Source organism: Mesoplodon mirus, assembly GCF_964341445.2.
Source record: "Mesoplodon mirus genome assembly, chromosome: 19".
In the NCBI taxonomy this organism is placed as follows: Eukaryota; Metazoa; Chordata; class Mammalia; order Artiodactyla; family Ziphiidae; genus Mesoplodon; species Mesoplodon mirus.
The window spans coordinates 64,243,492-64,256,846 of record NC_138995.1 but is presented as its reverse complement, the minus strand read 5'-3'; the positions used below and the strand labels follow the sequence as shown (position 1 = coordinate 64,256,846).

The window sequence follows — 13,355 nt, the reverse complement described above, 5'->3', positions numbered from 1 at the left end:
ATAGGCATCTGCCTCTCCTTCCCATGTGTCACAGAACACGTGGCATAGACAGAATGCTTGGCAAATTCAAGCAGGATCCAACTACCCAGATCTCCACTGGCCCCCACGGCCATTGGCAGTCCTGCCTGACTGCTCCTTGCTTCCACCTCAGCCACCCAGAACCACTTGTGCATCTCATACAGTCATGGCCTTCCTCCACATGAGCTACACTTGATGTGCTCTCCCGTCACAGACTTCCCCTCCCTTCCTAACCATCATTCAAAACACAGTCCCAGACACTTTCCACTCCAGGTCCAGTGACTCTCCCAGATGACCACTTGTGCCCCTTAAACTAATCCACCAACCTGACTAAAACCCCCCAGAAACAGAAGGTCGCAGCATAGAGCAGTGAATAAGCAGTAGACCTGGCCTCACGGTCGATCCTGCCTCAACCGCTCCTTTGCCGCCATTTCCGTCTCAGGTGCGCTCATCCCTCAGAAATCTACATCACCTGGTAGCTCATCCTCTTTCCCACACTGTTCCCACGACCACTTATCTCCTTCACCTATGGTTGTGATGTCTATCATCCTCTACCTTGGTGCCCAAGGACAAGGCCCAGCTCTCAGACCCCACTCTCCCCTTCCTGGGCTATTATTAACACTATCATGACCAAGATTATCGCCACTAAATGTGATCCACAGTGTTATGGGCTGAATGTATGCATCCTCCCAAAATTTGTTATGTTGAAGCCTTAACCCCAAATGTGATGGTAGTTGGAGGCATGGCCTTTGGGAAGTAATCAGGTTTAGATTAGGTTGTAAGAAGGAACCCTTATAAGAGGAAGGCAGGCATCTCTTGCTCTGTCCACCTCCTTGTACCAAGAAAAGTCTACATGAAGATACAGGGAGAAGGGAACCATCTGCAAGACAGGAAGAGAGTCCCCCACCAGGAATCCAACCTGCCAATACTCTGATTTTGGATTCCCAGCTCCTAGAACTGTGAGAAATAAAAAGTATTCTGTTCTAGCCGTCTAAGCCAAGACACACAGCTCTACCCTGGTCCACATACTATCCACCACCTTCTTCAGGTGTCTGTCCTGAAACCCTCCCCAGAGACCTAGACCTGTGTGTCCAGCTGCCCACTTAATACCTCTGCTGATTTGTTCTCTGAAACATCTCATACACTTAACATGGCCAAAACAAAAACCCTAATACCAATTGAAAATTAATCCTGGGGCTTCTCTGGTGACGCAGTGCTTAAGAATCCGCCTGTCAATGCAGGGGATGGGGGTTCGATCCCTGGTCCAGGAAAATCCCACTTGCCACGGAGCAACTAAGCCTGTGCACCACAACTACTGAGCCCGCACACCACAACTGCTGAAGCCTGCGCACTCTAGGGCCCACGGGTGGCAACTACTGAAGCCCATGTGCCTAGAGCCCATGCTCCACAACAAGAGAAGCCACCACGATGAGAAGCCCACGCACCGCAACGAAGAGTAGCCCCCAACTTGCCACAACTAGAGAAAGCCCAGGCATAGCAACGAAGACCCAACGCAGTCAAAAAGAAATTTAAAAAAAAAAAGAAAAAGAAAATTAATCCTACTTCCAAATTCCAGATCCCAACTGATGGAGCTTCCATCCCTCTGGCTGCTACACCCCAAAACCTTGCGGTCATCCCTGGCTTCCACTCTCACCTTCACAATCAGAAAATCTGAGCAGATCTAATGAAAAAACTGAATTCAGAATCTAACCATGTCTACCACCTCCAAGGTCACCACACTGGTCCACATCATCAAGACTCTCCTGGACTGCTGCAGTAGCGTCTTCCCTGGTTTTCCTACCACGTTCCTCACCCGCCGCCCCATTCGGTTCTCCATTCTGCAGTCACAGGGAGCCTGATAAGAGCTGGGTCAGATCACCTCCCTCCTCTGCTCCAAACCTCCCATTGTTCCCATCACCTGCAGAATAGACATTCAACTTCTCAGAGCGCCATTCCAGGCCTCACTCCTGCCCCCTTGCTCTCTGTTCCCATGAGAAACAAAGGAGACTTGAGATTCCCTTGAACTAGCTCAGTCTCCCCTGCAAGCACCTGAACATTCTGGTACCAATACGCGAGGCAACCAGTCGAACCCTCTGAACAGCTTTTGGAAAACTTCTGAAAGCCTAAGTCAGGAAAGTCCTTTTCTGTTCACAACTCTCAATGCTCCCGGCCTCCAGAAAATGGCAGCCTGGCATCCCAAGCGCGACTCCGCCTCACCTTCGCTGTTCCCTGAACACACAAGGCAGACCTCGGAGTTCCCGAATCCTCCCGGCTCAACCCGACCTCCAAGCCTTTGCACCTGCCGGTCCCTCCGCCTGTGACCCTCTGCCACGCGCCATCACACCGTCTGTCGGAAACAGGGCCTCACCCACGGCCGCCTCACCATCCTGAATACCGGGGTCTGGGCTGCGGGCACGTGAGCCGGCGCCCCGCACTCGGGGCTTTAGTGTCTTGTGGGGTGAGGGCGGTGAGGGCCGAAGGACGAGCGTTTACCTGAGGCGGGTTCCTCAGCGCCGCCGCCGCCATCGGACTGTGGACGGGGCGGGGAAAGGCGGGAGAGGAGGAGGGACGTGGGCACAGTGGACCCTACCCCAGGCCTGGCGCGGACAGCACCTCCTCTCCGACCTTCTCGGTCTCGACTCGCCGCTGCGGAACCTGAGACCGAGCGAACAGCCTCCAAGCGCCTACAAAACGACCGCCACGAGGAGAATGCCGGAAGTCCCGCCCCTACGCGATGCTCTCGCAGGGAAGTGCCCTCCTCCTGAGCTTTAATTGGCTTAACGCCGAAGGCCCCCGGCGCAGCGTCCTCTGGGAAATGTAGTTCCAACAACTCTGGGACCGAGCGTGGAGCGCTGCTCACCTGGACCGCCCGGTAAAGTGGCCCGGTTAGAGCACCTGTACAAAGATACCAGAACCCCGAGATAAAAGTTTGGGACATCGGCTTTTCTATTTCAACCATCTTGAAGACTGTGGAGGCCCGCTGGGAACAGGACTTCTGAAAGGACAAATATGCCTGGAAGGCTGTGGTCCAAGGCCATTTTTGCTGGCTGTAAGCCCAGTCTCCGGAACCAGAGGGAGCACATAGCTCTTAAAATTGAAGGGGTCTGGGACTTCCCTGGTGGCGCAGTGGTTGAGAGTCCGCCTGCCTGTGCGGGGGACACGGTCTGGGAGGATCCCACGTGCCGCGGAGCGGCTGGGCCCGTGCGCCGCAACTACTGAGCGTGCATGCTGCGACTGCTGAAGCCCGTGCTCCTGGAGCCTGTGCTCCGCAGCAGGAGGGACCACCACAATGAGAAACCAGAGCACCACAATGAAGAGTAGCCCCCGCTCACCGCAACCAGAGAAAGCCCGCGCGCAGCAACGAAGACCCAATGCAGCCAAAAATAAATAAATAAATTTATATTTTAAAAAAAATGGAAGGGGTCCACGCTCGAAATGAAACAGAATTCTAAATATCCATGCAAGAGACGTGCTTACGTGTACAAAGCAAAGAAAACAAAGTAACTCCTGGTGGAAAACCGAACAAAACCAGAGTAACATGGGGAAAGGTAGCTTGTGTTCACGGAGACAGTGGCATGGTTCGTGCCGAATTCCCAAGCAACCTTGCTGCCAAGGCCGTGGACACAGAATCTGTGTGATGCCATACCCCTCAAGGATTTAAACTTATTGAAAAATGAATAAATTAAACTGTGAAAAAACAAAACAAAACAAAAAATTGGGGGGACACCAAAATCTGATCTCTTTGATGAGAAGTGATTATCATTCCTACTGTTATAGCAGGGATTGCGTGGGCATGGGGAGCTGAGATTATTCCAGAAAAAGTTGTGAAATGAAAATCACTGAAAGCCACTAATGATTATGTACTTATTTAAAGATAATGGCTGGATAGCTCTGGGAAAATATCAGTAGAGGATTAAAAAACAAAAGTTAGGATCTCAAAGAAAACTGAACAGGACACATTGGAGTCTGAGAAGAGACAGTTATCTGAGCAGTGGCTATGCTAAAACTTTGGCCACTCAGGATTTTGTTTTAGAAATGTGATTATTTTTTCATTCGTGAAAACATTAATACTTTGAAGTATAGCTTAAAAGGACTTTCAAAGTAGCCTTAACAGTAAAAAGCAAAAATGGATGTGGAATCTAGGGTGTCATGTTTAATAAATTTTATTTATTTATTTATTTATTATTTTGGGGTCTTCGTTACTGCATGCGGGCTTTCTCTAGTTGCCCAGAGCAAGGGCTACTCTTCATTGCGGTGCACGGGCTTCTCATTGCGATGGCTTCTCTTGTTGCGGAGCACAGGCTGTAGGTGTGCAGGCTTCAGTAGCTGTGGCTCGCAGGCTCTAGAGCGCAGGCTCAGTAGTTGTGGAGCATTGGCTTAGTTGCTCCATAGCATGTGGGATCTTCCTGGACCAGTGATCAAATCCGTGTCCCCTGCATTGGCAGGCGGATTCTTAACCGGTGCCCCACCATGGAAGTCCCTCAGTTCTTTAGTAAATGTTCAGTGAGCATCTACTGAGTTTCAGGCACTACTGTAGGTGCACAAGAAAAGTCAGAAAACAAGACAAACAAGCCTGCCCTTGTGAGTTTTCGACCATTTAAGGAACACAGACAGAAAACGTGAAAGAAGTGCTAAATTAAAAGTACATTAGAATGAAAGAGAAGAGGTGAAGATGTCCTCTTAGGGTCCTGGGATGCAGGTAAGTCTGGGTTGCAAAGTTGGGGCGGCATTTGGCCACAGTACTTTGAGGATAGCAGGAAGCCTTGGTGATGGTTACATTGTCCTGGACAGGTCCTGCTCCCTCAGGCCAGTCCCGAGATTGTCTCAGCAGTTGTGTGGTAAAGGGCTGGCACTGTTCTCAGCCAGAGTCCAGGGCTCACCCTGGTGGCTTGACCCCCCCCCCCACAGGACCCCTCTGCCAGCTTGGACAACTGGGAAAAGTGGAGACTATGCCCCAAGTGTGACAGGTGGTAAAGGAACTGGACAAAGCTTAATGGCCTAGAAGTCACTCAAGAGGCAGGTGGTGCTAAGGGAAACCCCTCTGCCCGTTCAGTGTAAATAGAACTTTACATCCAAAATCATACAGGCAATATTGCCATCCAAAAGCTGCTAGTATCTGAGGGATTTCTTTGGAGGGAAAGCACCAAAGAGCTGGCCATGACCCGCTGATTAAGAATCAAGTCAGTGGATGGAAGAATGTATACAGAGACCAAAGTGAAGTTATACAGATAAAGGAGTGAGAAAGTTCCAAGCATCCCAGCCTTAGTCTGAGTGAGGAAATTAATACTCACATTTAGATTACTAAAAACCATTATTTTTAAATTTAGAGGGAAGGTCAGAGTTTGATATTATTGCAATCAGAGGACTCTGGAGACTATAAAATATTGAGTACCTGTTATTAGAGCCAGTAAATTTGTTTGCTCTCCTAACAATGATTCCAACTTAATATAAATGTTAAAAACAGATTTTTTTCACAAACACAAAACTATTTTTGCAGCATTTTTGGTAATAACCAAGATTGAATAAATCAGGGTGCATCCTCCTAAGAGAGCACTGGGCAGCTGTGGACATGAGGAGTAAGTTATTTCAACTATGCAGACCTAAACTGTCAGTAACTATCAGAATACTTTGTGCAGTTAGCTTTATTTTCGCAAGAAAGTGAATATAATTCATATAGTTTATGCATTTCTATATATTTATGCATTTATATCTTAATAATGGAAAAATAAAAACTGTATACAAGGGGCACCTGTGAGATTAGAAGTATAGTGTTCAGAATGTACTTGTTTTGTTTTTGTTTTAGAATTATGTAGTTATAGTGCCTGAATAGATATAACAAAATAGTTTAAGATATAGTCACATAAATGAAAACAAAACTAAAATAAACCTGTGTACCAAACTTTGGATTTAACCAAAAAAGAGGAATTATTTCCAATGAAAACTAAAGTCAATATGACAGTGTTCTACATTAATAAATAAGAGAAGGAAATAAAGATCAAACATTTCCATGACAATATTTTCAGTAAAAAATTTATTTAAATTTTGAAATTACATACAGGTTGTTTCTAAAAACTTCTTAAAAGAAATGACATATGGACAGATGTGCAAACAGGAAAAGGCAAAAACATAGTGTGCTCTTTTTCCTAGTTTTCTCCTAGTTCTGACCAAGTTTTTACTGTGTCACCAGGTCATCCAATCCAGATTGCTAGACCCATTCTTTTTTTAAGTTAAAAAAGTTGCAATTAAAACACTATGTGAGGGCTTCCCTGGTGGCGCAGTGGTTGAGAGTCCGCCTGCCGATGCAGGGGACACAGGTTCGTGCCCCGGTCTGGGAGGATCTCACATGCCGCGGAGTGGCTGGGCCCGTGAGCCATGGCCGCTGAGCCTGCGCGTCCAGAGCCTGTGTTCCGCAACTGGAGAGGCCACAACAGTGAGAGGCCCACGTACCACAAAAAACAAAACAAAACAAAACAAAACAAAACAAAAAACAACACTATGTGAGGAGTGACATCAGCAAAATGGTGGACTAGTAAGCTCCAAGCCCTCTTTCCCCCAAAGAGATTAAAAACAAAACTGTCAACTGAGAATTCTATACCTGGCAAAACTCCCTTTAAAAAATGAGGGATGGGGCTTCCCTGGTGGCGCAGTGGTTGAGAGTCCGCCTGCCGATGCAGGGGACGCGGGTTCGTGCCCCGTTCCGGGAGGATCCCACGTGCCGCGGAGTGGCTGGGCCCGTGGGCCGTGGCCGCTGGGCCTGCGCGTCTGGAGCCTGTGCTCCGAAACGGGAGAGGCCACAGCAGTGAGAGGCCCGCGTACCGCAAAAAAAAAAAAAAAAAAAAAAAAAAAAATGAGGGATGAGCTTCCCTGGTGGTGCAGTGGTTAAGAATCCGTCTGCCAATGCAGGAGACATGAGTTCGAGCCCTGATCCGGGAAGATCCCACCTGCTGCAGAGCAACTAAGCCCATGTACCACAACTACCGAGCCGGTGCACCACGACTACTGAGCCTGCGCTCTAAAGCCTGTGAGCCACAACTACTGAGCCCACGTGCCTAGAGCCCGTACTCTGCAACAAGCGAAGCCACCACAATGAGAAGCCCATGCACGGCAACGTAGAGTAGCCCCTGCTCACCGCAACTAGAGAAAGCCCGTGCACAGCAACGAAGACCCAATGCAGCCATAAATAAATAAATAAATAAATAAATAAATAAATTTTAAAAAAGAGCATATATGTATTTAAAAAAAAAAAGAGGTGAGGGCTTCCTTGGTGGTGGTTAAGAATCCACCTACCAATGCAGGGGACACAGGTTCGAGCCCTGGCCCAGGAAGATTCCACATGCCACGGAGCAACTAAGCCCGTGCACCACAACTACTGAGCCTGCGCTCTAGAGCCCAGGAGCCACAACTACTGAGCCCACATGCTGCAACTACTAAAGCCCATGTGCCTAGAGCCCATGCTCAGGAACAAGAGAAGCCACCAGAATGAGAAGCCCGTGCACCGCAATGAAGAGTATCCCCCACTCGCCGCAACTAGAGAAAGCCACGTGCAGCAACGAAGACCCAACGCAGCCAAAAATAAATAATAAATTAATTTTTTTTAAAGTGAAGGAGAAATAAAGACATTACCAGATAAACAAAAGCTGAAGGGAGCTCATTACCACTAGACAGGTAGGGATTTTTATGTTTTGTGCCCGACTATATCCCCAGTTTTAACACATACCTGCATTTGATGGTAACACATGACATATGTGTCAAGTTTAAATACATATTCCAGGTGGAGAGGGTGAGGGCTTAATGGGAGGTAGCAGCGGTGCAGAGAGGAGAATCAGAATGAATCGCAGCAGAACGTAGGGAGTAGAAACCTCAAGACTGCTTCAGCACCCCGCCAAGATGGTGAACCTATTAACATCCTTTAAAATGAAACAGAGCGGCTCTTTCCCATCTTGCAAGATGGCAGGTGAAAAGGCTGAGAAACCAGATACTAAGGAGAAAAAACCTGAAGCCAGGAAGGCTGAGGCTGGTGACAAGGTTACAAAGGTGAAGCAGGCTAAGAAGGGGAAGCCCCACTGCAGCTGAAACCCTGTCCTGGTCAGAGGCATTGGCAGATATTCCCGATCGGCTATGTATTCCAGAAAGGCCTTGTACAAGAGGAACTATTCAGCATCTAAATCCAAGGTTGAAAAGAAAAAGAAGGTGAAGGTCCTTGCTATTGTCACAAAACTAGTTGGTGGTGACAAGAATGGTGTTACCCAGGTGGTTAGACTTCGCAAAATGCCTAGGTATCATCCTACTGAAGATGTGCCTTGAAAGCTGTTGAGTCACGGCAAAAACCCTTCAGTAAGCATGTGAGAAAACTGCACGCTAGCATCCCTCCTGGGACCATTCTGATTATCCTCACTGGGCGCCACAGAGGCAAGAGGGTCGTTTTCCTGAAGCAGCTGATCGGTGGATTTGCTACTTGTGACTGGCCCTCTGTCCCTCAATCGAGATCCTCTGCGGAGAACACACCAGAAATCTGTCATTGCCACTTCCACCAAAATTGATACCAGTGGTGTGAAAATCCCAGAACATCTCACTGACGCTTACTTCAAGAAGCTGCGTAAGCCCAGGCACCAGGAAGGTGAGATCTTCAACACACAGAGAGAGAAATACGAGATTACAGAGCAGCGCAAGGTTGCTCAAAAAGCTGTGGACTCACAAATTCTGTGAAGAATCAAAGCTGTTCCTCAGCTCCAGGGTTACCTCCGCTCTGTGTTTGCTCTCACAAACAGAATTTATCCTCACAAAGCAGAGTTCTAAACTTCTTACAAAGAACCTAATTAAATAACTCAGTCCATTTCATTTGTGTCTTTTCTCTCTCTCTCTCTCTCTCTCTTTTTTTAATCTGCCTGAAGGTGTGGTATGACTCAGCCAATTTGATGGGATGTTAGCCTCTACTAAAAGGAGTGGGATTGGAGGGGAGTGCTATCAGCTGCAGTGGAATCCCCTCTTTGGATCAACATTCTTAGCTTCCTAAGTGTCTTCTCAGCTTTTTCACAAAGCACCTACCAATACAAAGTAGTGGCATTTCCCCAGCCATCACTGAACAAGTCAGTATTAACTGTACATGGATAAGAAACAACTGTGGGCTCTTCAGGCCACAAACTTCCCTCCCTTTCCATGAATTAACATCCATTTCTGCCCAATTCAGTCCTTCTCCATAGTCATTGCTATTAGTTTCTTGTGTATCTAGTTTCTTAAAGCATACACAACAAATTAGTATAATTACCTTTCCCCGTTTTTAACCAAAAACCCCATGTGCAGTACATGCTGTTATACAGATAACAAGTGAATTTGATTATTCCATAGGAAGTGTCCATCTTTACTGCTGCATAGTATAGTAGTGCATTCTATGGATATTTGGGTTTCCATCATTTGTAATTATACAGGTTTCCCCTGCTATCCAAAAGTAAGAGTATGCCTCTGAAACCTTCTGTAAGCCAAAATGGCAAAAAGTGAAGAAATTACCTTATGACACATCTTGCTAAAAGAGGCATAAATGGGATAAAACACAGATGCTCACAGACAATTCAAAGTGATGGCTCTGGATGCTGAGATGCCAGAGTGTAGTTCCCAGGGAAAGAGCTTGGGAGTGCCACTCCCACTGCCCAGACATGCTGCCGTCTCTAGTGGCTCTCTGCAAAACAAACTGCTGTTTTCCCCCTTTGCCTTTTTTCCTAAGTGTGAAAATCTCGATTTTTTTCCAGTTAACAAAGACAGGTACAAATGAAGTTCTTTCGGTTATAGCAAACTTTCAGAAAGTACTGGGTACCGGAGTGCGATGTTGTAACTTGAAGTGTGCATACAGATGAGCAAGTACCAGGTAAGAATTAGCTTTTTTCTGAGTCAAAGGATTTAGGCAGTTTTGGTAGATGGTGCCAAACTGCCTTCCATGGAGGCTGTACCAATTTATACTCATGTATAAGAGTGCTTGTTATCCTACAGGCTCCCTAAAATGATGGGTCATTAGACTTGGGTTTTTGGCAATAGATAGGTGAAAAATGACTGATGGGTTTTTTAAGTTGGTTTATTGATAATTTACATTTGGTAAAGTGGATTTTTTTGTGTGCGGTGTTGTGGCATCTATACAGTTTGGGAAGCACCACCACCACCAAAGTTCCTTCACGTTTTTTCAAAAGTCAGTTTCCACTCCTAGTAACCACTGATCAAAGTTTTGTTTTCCTAGTTTTGTCTTTTCCAGAACACCATGTAATATGTTTTTTGGCATAATATCTGTGACATTTGTTCACATTTTAATGGTTCAATAGTTCTTTTTATTGTCAGTCAGCATTCTATTGTATCAATGTATCACTGTTTATTCTAAAATATACCCATTGAAAGATATTTGGGTTGTTTATAATTATTGGAGATTATGAATAAAGCCACTATAAACATTCACATACAAAAAGAAAAAATTAAACAGTGGGGACTTCCCTGGTGGTCCAGTGGGTAAGGCTCTTCATTCGCAATACAGGGGGCCCAGTGTTCAATTCCTGGTCAGGGAACTAGATCCCACACACTGCAACTAAGATTTCACATGCTGCAACTAAGAAGTCCACATTCCACAGCAAAGACCCCACATGCCACAACCAAAACCCAGAGCAGCCTAAATAAATAAATAAATAAACTAATTAATTAATTAATTACTAAAATTAAACAGAAAAAAAGAAATGACTAGTAGAATAGTAATACCAAAAAATTATATTGATGAAGCAAAATACAGTAAGAGCTATAAGGAAAGAAACAGAATTACTATTAAGAGAAATTAGGAAATAAATTTGTTAAAAAGTTTGACCATCTTAGAGTAAGAATGAACAGTTTGTATTAGAGACAAGAAAGGCTTTTAAATCCAAATTTTGCCCTCCTTACTGACCACAGTTGACCCTTAAGAACTGTAGTCATTCAATAGCAAATAAAGGCTCTTAACCTTCCTCTGATTAAAAACATTCTACAGGAGCGTAATTGGAGTTAATTAAGAAAATGCCGGACTTCCCTGGTGGTGCAGTGGTTAAGAATCTGCCTGCCAACACAGGGGACACGGGTTCGAGCCCTGGTCGGGGAAGATTCCACATGCCGCGGAGCAACTAAGCCCGTGTGCCACAACTACTGAGCCTGCGCTCTAGAGCCCGCATGCCTAGCGCCGGTGCTCCACAACAAGAGAGACCACAGCAATGAGAAGCCCGTGCACGGCAACGAAGAGTAGCCCCCGCTCACTGCAACTAGAGAAAGCCTGCGCACAGCAACGAAGACCCAAAGCAGCCATAAATAAATAAATTTATAAAAATAAAAAAAAGAAAGAAAATGCCTCTCTCCAAGAAAGGGATATGAAGATACTCAGCACAGAGTTTGTGGTCTGAATATTGGCTAAACCAAACTGTTTAATGTCTTGTAAGTGGTACACTAAGAACCAAGAAGTATCTGAGATCTTTATACTGAATGGAGGTGAGATATTATTGGAATTAGGATATTAAGTACATATAAAACATGCTTGTACTTCACAGTAACATTTATATCTGGGGATTCTTCATATCCCTGATCATTCCTGCCATTTGAAACTTGCAAACATTCAGTCATGTTTTTCTTATGTGACTCAGTTCACAATATGGGAAAGGACAATCATCTCTTTCAGTGATGAGAGAAATTTAGAGAAAAACTCCTATCAACTTCCACAAGCAAACTGCACCTGCAAAAGAATTTTTAATAGTGTATGTCAACAATGGCTATAGAGATGCTAAAAGAATGCTCAGTAGCTGTGAGTTCAACACACTCTTTACTGATCTTCAATGCATGTGTAGTGAAGGCTTTAGAATGGATGTGAGGATCAGTCAGTTTGGTCAGAAATGAAAGAGGAATTCAGACAGGCTATCAGAGAGAATGTGGAGAAGAAAATCAGGCAACCATAAAGCAAGTAGACAAGGGTGACATATGTCTCTGGGTCCCTCTATTTTCTCACAGCTTTGGGGGCTAGAAGCCTGAGATCAAGATGTCAGCAGGGTTGGTTCCTTCTGAGAGCTGTGTCATGACTTTCCCAAAACTTCTGATGATTTGCTCACAATCTCTAATGATTCCTGTTACACAGAAGCATCAACCCAATCTCTGCCTTCATCTTCACCTGGCATTCTCTTCTAAGGACTGTATCCAAATTCTCTGTTCTTATATGGATTCCAGTTATATTGAATTAAGGGCTTACACTACTGCATTCTGACCTCATCCTAACTTAATTCTGGTATGTGTAACAGACGAATGCCACAGACATAATAATGTTCAAAACAAGGAAGACACAAAAGAGAAAATTTTATAGGTCACCATTTACTTCCACTCAATTACAGTCAAAACAAATCCATGATGATAGTGTAAATAGTGGCTACCATTGTAGGAGGAGCTATTGACAAGGCTGGGCCACCAGGAACCTACCGAAGTGTTGGAAATATTCTAAATTTTGATCTGAGTAAAGAATATTTTGGTTTATACATGTGTAAAAATTTAAGTGAACCCATAAGATTTGTGTGCATCATTGTACAGTTTAGTTAAAAAATGAAATAAAGAGTAAATGGAAGGAATTCCCTGGCAGTCCAGTGGTTAAGACTCCGCACTTCCACTGCAGGGGGCACGGGTTCACTCCCTGGTCAGGGAACTAAAATCCCGCATGTGGTACAGCTAAAAAACAACAACAAAAACAAAACACAAAAAGAGTAAATGGGATTTAAAAAAGGAACAACACACTTCCCTTTCAAGAACTACTCAACTTCTTCTAATAGCTTGATTTTATGAGTAAAGTCAACACAATTTAAAGGTCATTATAGATCCAAGAATAGTTTTGTTGGCTTTATTTTTCATCCAATCGGAGCACAGTTTTTGTTGAGTAGAGGTGATTAAGATAGAGAAGATCCAGGAAATAAATGAAGCAAATTTTCAGAGAAAACACGAGAAAGTATGATGCATACTCTGTTATAGCAATTGGCCATGGCCTGATGCAAGACTTCTACTGTGGAGAATAAGAAGGGAAACAGAAGTTCCGAAACAGATATAGGTGAATCTTTAAAATTGATGACCAAGGAATAGAAGTGTATAGACTTTATTTCCACAAGGTGCTGAGATCAGGCAGGATGTTCACAATGCTAATGACAGCAGGGATCAAAACCACTAATTCACCCACAGCATCAGGCTGTGTTCTGTGCTCTTCTCTTAAACATTTTATCCTAATAACAATTTTGCATAGTAGATGCCATATTACCCCATTTTAACAAGAAGGAAACTGATGTACAGAGTTCATTAACTTGCCCAGGGTCACACTGCTCAAA

General features: G+C 44.9%; 1 protein-coding gene and 1 pseudogene across 2 annotated transcripts in view; both read left to right on the top strand.

The window, feature by feature from the left end:
- The window catches only part of LOC309794612 (uncharacterized protein), a 312,987-nt gene that overhangs the window by 186,642 nt on the left and 112,990 nt on the right, over window positions 1-13,355 (top strand). The window lies entirely within an intron of this gene.
- Window positions 8,038-8,814, top strand: LOC309794733 (large ribosomal subunit protein eL6-like; annotated as a pseudogene). The gene has a single exon. The product of its transcript is annotated as a large ribosomal subunit protein eL6-like (transcript).